This window comes from Equus asinus, chromosome 1 (assembly GCF_041296235.1).
Source record: "Equus asinus isolate D_3611 breed Donkey chromosome 1, EquAss-T2T_v2, whole genome shotgun sequence".
Classification (NCBI taxonomy): domain Eukaryota; kingdom Metazoa; phylum Chordata; class Mammalia; order Perissodactyla; family Equidae; genus Equus; species Equus asinus.
The window spans coordinates 136,376,762-136,386,559 of NC_091790.1; the positions used below are offsets into that span (position 1 = coordinate 136,376,762).

The window sequence follows — 9,798 nt, forward strand, 5'->3', positions numbered from 1 at the left end:
AAAGTGGTATTTGAATCTGGAATTATTATTTACAGCACAGATACGATCCAGGCTCCTGCATGACAGGTGATGAACAGTTAGTTGAATTTTAAAGACATTGCCCATTTTGGGCATATATACCTTCACAAGCAGGAAAGGATGGAATATAAATTTGAATTTGCTATATTTAAATTCTTATTAAAATTTCTGACAAAATTGTTTTTTCACTATTCCTTTATATCTATAATTTTTTGTAAAATCACTTAAAATATAAAAAATAGATGAGTAGAAAGGATTCATTGGCTCAGATGGTAAACGGCGATGACTTTTTCCTAGTATACCAAAGATTATTGAGCTCTATTATATCCCAATGTATATCAATAATTGAATGGATAAAAGAATGAATCCAGACCCAATTAATAAGGATGTAAGGGGATCTTCAAAAAGAATATACAATAAAAGAAAGTAAAATAGGAGATCAAACTGAAGGAAAAATACGTTTTAATTTTCAATTTCAGGCCTTGAGAAATAGAGACAAACGTGGCTTCAGGTTGTAGCAACTGCTGAAATCTTTTTAGCTGCAGAGAACACTGTGACTACTCCCACCCTTCTCATCATTATCTCAGTTATAGGGTAGATCCAATTCCACACTCAGTTTAGGGACAAGGTTGGAGACCGAGCTTTGCATATCCAAAGGTATGTCATCTGAAACAAGATATTGCGAGAACAAAGGGTCTCACGACTATGAAAAATAACACATTATATGCCCAAAGACAACTTTTAATGAGTCTGCTTTCTGTTTCTATAAGCTAGCTGCAACTCACTGCTTTGCAACTTGCAACACCTATACGAACTGCACTTCTTGCTGCCTCTGTCTGCTCAACTGATGGTTTCAGTTTCCACAGAGGCAACTGCATCTAAATACAAGATGCTGAAAATTTATGATGAATATGCAAGGATCTTTATGGCAGCATTATTTATATTTCTGAGAAATTTGGGATAACTTAAATGACCATAAACACAGGAAGGACTAAATAAACCACCATCCATTGATATTCCAGAATATTATAGAATTATTAAAAGAATATATATACTGGTATATATGTATATCTTTGAATAAAAAGAAAGAAGTTACAGAACAATATATTTAATGAGCTCATTAAAAAAGAATAAATCCTCTCTATCTAGATACATTAACTATATATTTCATTTATACATGCATATATAATACATCTATATTATATATGCATATATTATATACGTGTGTGTATAAAAAGACTGGAATGATACTCATAGATTAAAATTTTTTTTTTTAAGGAAGATTAGCCCTGCGCTAACATCTGCTGCCAATGCTCCTCCTTTTGCTGAGGAAGACTGGCTCTGAGCTAACATCCGTGCCCATCTTCCTCTACTTTATACGTGGGACACCTACCACAGCATGGCTTGCCAAGCGGTGCCATGTCCGCACCCGGGATCCGAACTGTGAACCCCGGGACGCCAAAGTGGAACGTGAGAACCTAACCGCTGTGCCACTGGGCTGGCCCCTCGTAGATTTTTTAAGGGACTATTCTTGGGGAGTGGGAATGGGGGTAATTTGCATTTTTTATTTTAAATATTTCTGTTTTGTATTTTTTTACAAGAAAGTAATACATTTATAATTTTAACTTTTTAAAATTATACTTTATAAGTGGACATCCACTTTTACATGTCTTCTCCAAAAATGAATTGTGTGTTAAACTGGGTCTGCAGTACCTGCCTTTTCATTCCTGGCTCAGATATCCTCGTTCTTGAATCTGCCATTGTCATTTTCTCTGTGAAACACAGAAAAGGCAAAGAGACGTAAAATGACTTTTGTATCCTCATTCAAGCTCTTGGTGGTGGAGGGTCTCATGCTTTGACGTTCCAAGGCTCCACTGGCCGGCAGGAGAACCTTTGTACCAATTTGTCATTGAAGCAAATGAACAAATCAAAAAACCAGAATAACTCCCCCCAAACAACCCAACTCCCCAACAAAAAAGTCAGAATTAATATTTTGATAAGCTACAATGAAATGATATCAAATTTTACTACATACGGCGAATTGAAACTTGATGTCTGAAACAAACACAAAGCACAGACCGCCTGCGAGACTTCACAGCCACTTCTGAGACGCGCAGCTCCAAGACTGACTGGGGTTTTTCCACTCCCACCCTCAGGCCCCAGACAACACAGTTACTGGGAAAAAGGCAAAGCCGAATTTCAAATTATTTTACAGGGGCTGTTTTTCTTTTTTTTCTCTCCACTTTCAACTCAGTGAGGGAGCACATTCTTGTTTGCTCTTGCCTGACTGTAAGATATCTTCCTGTAAATGTCCCAATAGTGGAATCAGGAATGGGTATGTTATAACAGCACAAGTGGTCTGCCATACTTCCCCAGATATTTGCCTTTTTCGGAAATGCATCAGTTCTTCCACCCTCTTTTAAAAAAATCATTCATGTATTCATCCATTCATTCATTTCTGCAAAGAGTGAGGGCTTTTACGTACGAACATGACCTCACACACGCGCACCCCCCCTCCCCCCACACACACACAAAGGGGATACCCGGGTACTCGGGTGGTACAGCATGCCCACGCAGTCGGCCATTTACTAAAACAAATCTAGGCCGAAGAGAACCGGGGTCCCGTAGCCCCACAAAGGAGCTCAGTGTGCGCACCCTGCGCAGAATTAGAGCAAGCGAGCCGCTCCTGCGAGGGGCCACGGCTCCTCTGTAAACCGATCGCACGCACAGCACTGCCCCCGCTGCCGCCGCCCGGCGCAGAAGCCGGCGAGGCCAGGGAAGCGCCTTCCCCCCAGGCCGGCCAGGCAGAGCCTCGGGAACATAAAACACATTCCAGCGGTTGGCATCTGGGCGCGCAGCTGCCAGGCGCGGCCAGTGTGTGGCCGTGAGGCCGCGGGGCGGGCCCGGGCAGAGCTGGTCCGGCGCCAGGGCCTGCGGAAAGCGGCCCGCGGGCCAGTTTGGCTCTGCAGGTTCTGGCCTGGTTACTGAGAGAAACAGTTGTATCTAGAGAGAGTGCTGCGGGAGGTTGGCGTCCTCCTGTAGGACAAGGGCGTAGGGAGTGACTGGCACTCCCGAGGCTGTGGGGTGGGGGGTACTCCGTGGACCTTTGTGCTCCTGACTCAGGGCAAAAGGGAAACCCCAGAATTACCACAAAACCATCCCAACCCTGGCTTGGTGTCACCAATCAGCTAAAAGCAATTTTTGGAAGATGCTTTCATGTAGCAATTAGAAGTGCGTGTTTGTGTCGGGTATGTGTGCATACGTAGGCATATTCTTAAGAACAAATTCTCCCGATTTTCATCTTTGCAAATAGTTGGGGGTGGGGAGGGTGGGTAAGGCCTATTAGAACTTCAAGAGATTGGTTTTCACATGCAGAAGTGGGAAATTGCTGAAATTATCTGGTAGTAGCTTATGAGGGACATTTGCTATAGATTCACTTTTTAAATTTCAGTTCATTTGAAAGCCAGTATGGTTAAATTAACCAAAATCTAAATTTAAAAAAAATCCCTCGATTCTTCCAGGCCTACTTCACATCATCAAACTAGGCCCTGCTGGAGGCCCCATTAAAATGGCAGCTCCCACTGAGAGAGAGACAAAAGCTCCCTCTCTGAATGGGGATGCTGAAACAGTGATGGACTCTCAGAACTGCTTTTTTTTTTTTTTAATCCATTAAAAAAAAAGTTACCTCTGCATTGACTGTGAGAGAGTATTTATTTAGCTCTCCACACTGTGGGAAACAGAGGCGTTCTCCCTTATAAGGACACCCAGAACTTCTTGGGAGAGGCGAGAAATATGAATCCATAACATGGCTGAACAAATTCCTCCTCGCAACTGAATTCATGGAATGTTTCGGACGTGAACAGCTTAATTTTGGTGTGGTCTGGGACAAATTAATATGACTCAAATCCCACCTCACACAGGAAGCTTCTCCTGATGAAGTGGGTGGGGTGAGTACACTCACTTCCTTCAGAATTCTGTCTAACAGTTGTCTCTATTACTTTTAAATGTGGCTTCCCTTCTCCCCCAGTAAGAAAAACTTTAAAAAGGAGTAGAGAAATCAAGAACAAACTAAAAATATATCTAAAAAAATCTAACAGTGCAAAGTGTTCAGCATATGACTGTGGTAGTTTAGGCTACATGAATGATAACGTGAGATTTTATGCAACAGAATAAAAGTCCCTGGAGGGTAGTCCAGCACCTTTGTATTTGGGGAGTAAATATATTAAACACAGTGATTGCTCCTCCAGTGTTTCTCATAAGCCCTGAGAACAGTTATTCCAACCACACAGGCTTAGGGACTAACAAGGAAGTACCATCCTGTTCTTCCAGAAGATGGACAAAGCTTTCACCTTAACACCAAGTCAGATACTTCTGTTTGCTCATAGAGACCTCAGTCTCTTTAGCAGTGAAGGACAATTACCTATGTCTTAAAATGACCTTGGATGTCATCCTCTCCAGGATTAAATTTCTTTACTTTTGCAAAGTGAGAATAAAAAGTAAAAAGAATTACAACCACATATGAGAGTAGTTTCTCGAGTGAAAGCTACTATAAGTATCAGATATGTGCTTTGGATTTAGGAACCCACTGGCAGATTGTTCCCACACGTTACCTGTTTAGTTACCTTGTATTTATAGAAGGGAGTAGTGAGAAAAATTATTGTCAGTGATCAATAATAGAAATCACTTGTATTTGGCTTTGAAATGCATCATATGCTTATTCTTCCTGCAGATTTATATACACAATTATGTTTGGGTTCAGTTAGTGTTGCTTTCTCTGAACTGATAATTAGGAGAGGTTCCCCAGGAAAATGAGTTGTTAGTCACTTAGGGGTGGAATGCCAGGCAAGATGCCGTTTTTGAGATGCCCTTGGGCTAATGTAACCAGATGAGGGTGGTAAGGCTTAGAGACCATGAAGTGTGGACAGAATCAGCTGACAAAATCACTCTATAGGACTATCTAGTGGGGAGGTGTGTGTATGCAATCTCGAACAGTGCTCCCATTCCAGACTAGGCTTTTCACAACACATGCATCTTTCCATATGCATCAGTGTTACATTATTTTTCTATCAGAATAGTATTTTGGTCAAGAATCAATAGGAGAGATATGTAATTTAATATCACTGTTGGGATCCTCTGAAAAATATTTATCAATAAAAGGTATAAATTTATGCATTCCTTTTCCATTACAAGAATTATAGACCTTTGGAGGTAGAAGGAACATCCTTGAGAACAGGTTTTCAAATGCTTTCCCCCCCAAGTAAAGAGAGGAATTATTTTAAAATAAAACAAAAATAAATAAAAGCCTGCATGGAATTCCAATATGTAAAATAATATAGGACATCTTACTGAACTGAGGGAACATTTAGCATTCCAGGAGCTCATTTTGAATATCACTGTGTTAACAAGGCTTTTAAACTCCCTGAACAAGAAACTGTACAAATCGTCTGAGAACGCAAAAGGACAGTAACAAACACAGATGTCCTAAAATATCAGAGAAATAGGATCATTGTGCTCTGAGAGCACCTCCTTGATATACAGACAGAGAATGGTGGTTTGCAGGAAGTGGCCAAAGGTTACATGGCTACTTTGTGACAAATGCAGGATCCAAATTCAACTTTTTTTCCCCTGCTTGCAAGCCGCTATATGATGCTGTCTCTGGAGTCTGGAATGCCTTTGAAATCAAGCTGTATGACACTCTAATCAATTTTAATGATCTAAAGCTTTTAGAACTTGGTGAAAAATTTTATAGCAAAGAGCAACTTTCCACATTGTTCTGTGCTGCCACAAAACTGATCAGGATTCTCAGGAACACTTTTATGTTGATAGTAATCATTCCTTTTATTTATTCAGCCTGATCTGCATGGTTTAAACACCGTCACTTGCATTTTGGAGTTGGACATAGGACATGACATCCCTGACCAGTAAATCCCTTGAATGAGTGCGTTTTCCCCCTCTGTGCGTGTCTCCTTCTCGTCCATTGTCTGTCTTCTTTTCATGCCTGTCAGGCGGTGGCCATGACTGTGCACTTATAAAGGTCAGTGACCCAGCAGAGAGGGCAGGCCCTGCAGAAGGCGTGTTGATGAAGCATTTCAATGCACACTGAATTTGTTAGCTCTCTGGCTTACTCCCAGGGGCAGGCTACAATTGTTTCCTGTGTGGCATGGCACCCACCCGGAACTCTCATGGTACGGGCCATTCCCATCAGGAATCTCTAAACCACATCCTACAAAATCAACACCCCACATCTCCCAGCTCACTAAGTTCTTTTACCTGGCTCTCCTTCCTTTAATTTGTCCAGTGTACCCAGCAAAACTAATTAAAACAAAGGTTTCCTTTGTTTACTTGTTGACTAAATGATCAGTCATGGGGATGTTTTCAAGGGGTTATTTGTAAAACTGGGAGGACGCATGGACAGTAAACGCACATCTTTCAGGCTGAAGCGCTTTAGAAGGCTGACGCCCTAAGGTTTTCTCTTAAAAATAATAAATTCAACAAAAGCAGACATGGTATTTCACTTGAGATTGTTTCAAGGAAGGCAAGCTTTTGCTTCCCTCTTTGGAGCATCTACTTTTTAGTAAAGCAATGATGATCTAGAAGTGGAAACCAATGATTCAAAAATGAAAGGTTTGCCCCAAAATTTCAAACTGCTGTAATCTTTGCTGCAAGTGGAGAAGGCAGATCTCACCTAGGTGAAATCAAATGAAAAAGTTACCTATATATGTGCTGGTTCTGGTCGTGGAGGAGTGGCTTGTATTAGACTGTCGTCCTACAGATAGCAATGATAAACTCAGAACAAAATATTAAAGGACAACTATTTAAGTGTATTGGAGAGAGAACATAGCAGGCAGAAACTGGAGGGAATTTGACCCTTGAAATATGGAACCACACTGGATGAAATCAATATGTTTATGGATTTTCCTGAGGATACTCTCTAATCCACCCATTGCAAGACAACTAGAACTCAAGCAGAAAGTCACAGTCTTACTGGCCTGAGGATTTGGAGGGTAGAGTTTGGGGGCTATCACAGTGACTGGAAATTGAGGGGCAGAAATCTCAGAAAGAGAGATCTTAGAGGGTGTAGGCCCCAAACCTGCTTATATCATCTTCTCAAATCCTTGGCTGACCCCTGACCTGCACAGTGTAGGAAGACTTCAAGGAACCTGGTGGAAAACTACAGCTGGGAGACTGAAAGCATAGAACAGAGACCTCAGCTCCTGTCCCCTGCATGGAGACAGAGTTTAGAATTTTAGTCCTGCTAAGTAGGAGGGGCTTGATCATTTTCCAAGATTTCCACTTAAATTAGTAGAAAAGTCATGCCTTAAGTATAAAGACTAGATATCATATTTAAGGGATTTGCCCTAGGACTACTGACAAAACTGAAAAAGACCCCATTGAAGCATTAAACCAAGCCTCTACAAGTTCAAGGTCAACAGCCACTAATTTAACTGCCAGTTAGGAGAAAATTCAATACGGTTCAAGGAAAATAACAGAAACCAGTCTATAATGTATCCTCTACGATGTGCAGTATAAATAAAAGATTACTAGACATATGAAGAATCAGGAAAATGTGACCAAATAGTAAATGACCCAAGATTACTCAGATGTTACAAAGACTATAATGCAGCTGTAATATATTTGTTTAGAGACTTAAAGGATAAAATAATCATAAGGAGCAAACAGATGGAGCATTACAGCAAAGAAATAGACACTACAAAAATGATCCAAATGGAAATTTCAGAACTGGAAAGTATATTTGAAATAAAATTCACTAGATAGGCTTAAGAGCAATATAAAGGGTCAGGAAATTTGAAGAACCAATAGAAACTGTCCAGTCTGAAGAAGAGACAGGAAAAAATTTTTACAAGAATGAGAAAAAGAACTTCAGATCCTGTGGGAAAATATCACAGGCTAACATACATGTAATTGGGTTCCCAGAAGAAGAGAGAGAAAACAAATGAAGAAAAAAGCAGTTGAAGAAAAATAGATGAAAAATTTCAAAATTTGATGGAAAACATTATTACAGATCTAAGCAGCTCAGCAACGCTCATGCAAGGTAAGTGCAAAAAATCCACCACATATAGGCACAGTTTAGCTAAGTTTCTGAAAACCCGTGATAAAGAGAAAATCCTTAAAAGTTGTCAGAGGGGAAATACATCATATAAGGGGACAGTGATACAGATAATCGCTGACTTTTCAACAGAAACAGTTGAGACAATGACAATGGAACAACATCTTTAAAGTGCTGAATGATAAATTCAGTTCATCCAAAATTCTACATCTAGCAAAAATATCCTTCAAAAAGGAAGGTAAAAGCTGACTTGCTGAAGATATGTTGAAGGACACTTTTTAGGCTGAAAGGATATGTTAGCTAGTACAAACTCAGATCAACAGAAGGAATAAACCAGAGTTAGAAATAGTTAAAAAAGAAAAGTGGGTAAATATAAAATATTTTTTCTTCCAATTGAAAAAAAGAACTCACTGTTTAAAGCAAAATTTATAAAATTGTATTTTGGTATTTATAATATAGTGGATATATAATATATGACTGGGCATTAATGGAATTTTACTGTCGCTGGCTGTTTATATTTTACAAGAAGGTGTAAAATATTCACTCTAAGTAGGCGGGGTAAGTTAAGAAGTCACATAATACCTAGAGCAATAACTTAAAAATACAAAAAGGTAGAATTAAATCCACAGGGAAATTAAAATAAATATTTAAAAAATGTGATGAACTCAAAATAATGTAGGGAAGGAGAATCGAAGGAAAAAGATGGGGCAAATAGAAAACAAATAGCAAAATGGGAAACCAAAATTTAACTATACCAATATTAAGTTTAAATAAATTGAACACTAATTAAATGGCAGACACTGACAGATAGCATAAAAAAGCAAGATTCAACCCTATGAAGTCTATAAGAGATGCACTGTAAATATAAAGAGAGAGGTTGAAAATAAAAGTGAAAAGATATATTGTGCAAACTGAACAACACAAATATAATGTGGCTATAGTAACCCAAGACAAATGTGGACTTAGAGCAAAGGAATATTACTAGAATTTACAGCATTTCATAATGATAAAAAGGTCAATTCAATAGGAAGACATAATCATGTGTGTATGCAGCTTATAACAGAGCTTCAAAATACAGGAAGCAAAAAGCGACAGAACTAAGGAGAGAAATAAACAAATTCACAATCATAGATAGAGACTTTAACATCATTCTCTCAGTTACTGATAGAAAAACTAGGTGAAAACTCAAGAATATAAAAGATTTGAACATTATCAACCCACTTTGACCTAACTGACATTTATAGAATGCTATACCCAACAACTTCAGAATACATATTCTTTTCAAGTGCACATAGAGTATTCATCAAGATAGACCATATCCTGGGCCAAAAAATAAGACTGGAATTTCAAAAGATTGGAATTTTACAAAGTTATTTTCTTACACAGTGGAGTTAAGTTAGAACTTAACAACACTAAGATGTCTTGAAGACTGCTAAATGAACTATGGGTCAAAGAAGAAATCAAAAGGAAAATTAGAAATTACTTCAAAATAAATGATAATGAATATACAACATATCAGAATTTGTAGAATGTAGCTACATCAGTGCTTAGAGAGAATAAACTGTAAGTGCTTATATATATATTTTTTGTTCCCCACCCAAAAACTAATTATAGCCCATCACCTCACATGTAAGCCTAATTACCCCTTTCGCCCTCTCCCCCTTCCCCTCTGGTAACCATCAATCCAATCTCCAATGCTATGTGTTTGTTTG

The 9,798-nt window shown here is 39.0% G+C and overlaps 1 long non-coding RNA gene across 1 annotated transcript; it reads right to left on the reverse strand.

The window, feature by feature from the left end:
• Positions 1 to 481: 481 nt before the first annotated feature.
• LOC139042318 (uncharacterized) lies at positions 482 to 2,167 on the reverse strand. The gene is made up of 3 exons (XR_011498990.1): positions 2,054 to 2,167; positions 1,732 to 1,790; positions 482 to 684 (listed from the first exon to the last, which is right to left on the reverse strand). It is a non-coding gene; the product is annotated as an uncharacterized lncRNA (long non-coding RNA).
• Between the last annotated feature and the right edge of the window lie 7,631 nt (positions 2,168 to 9,798).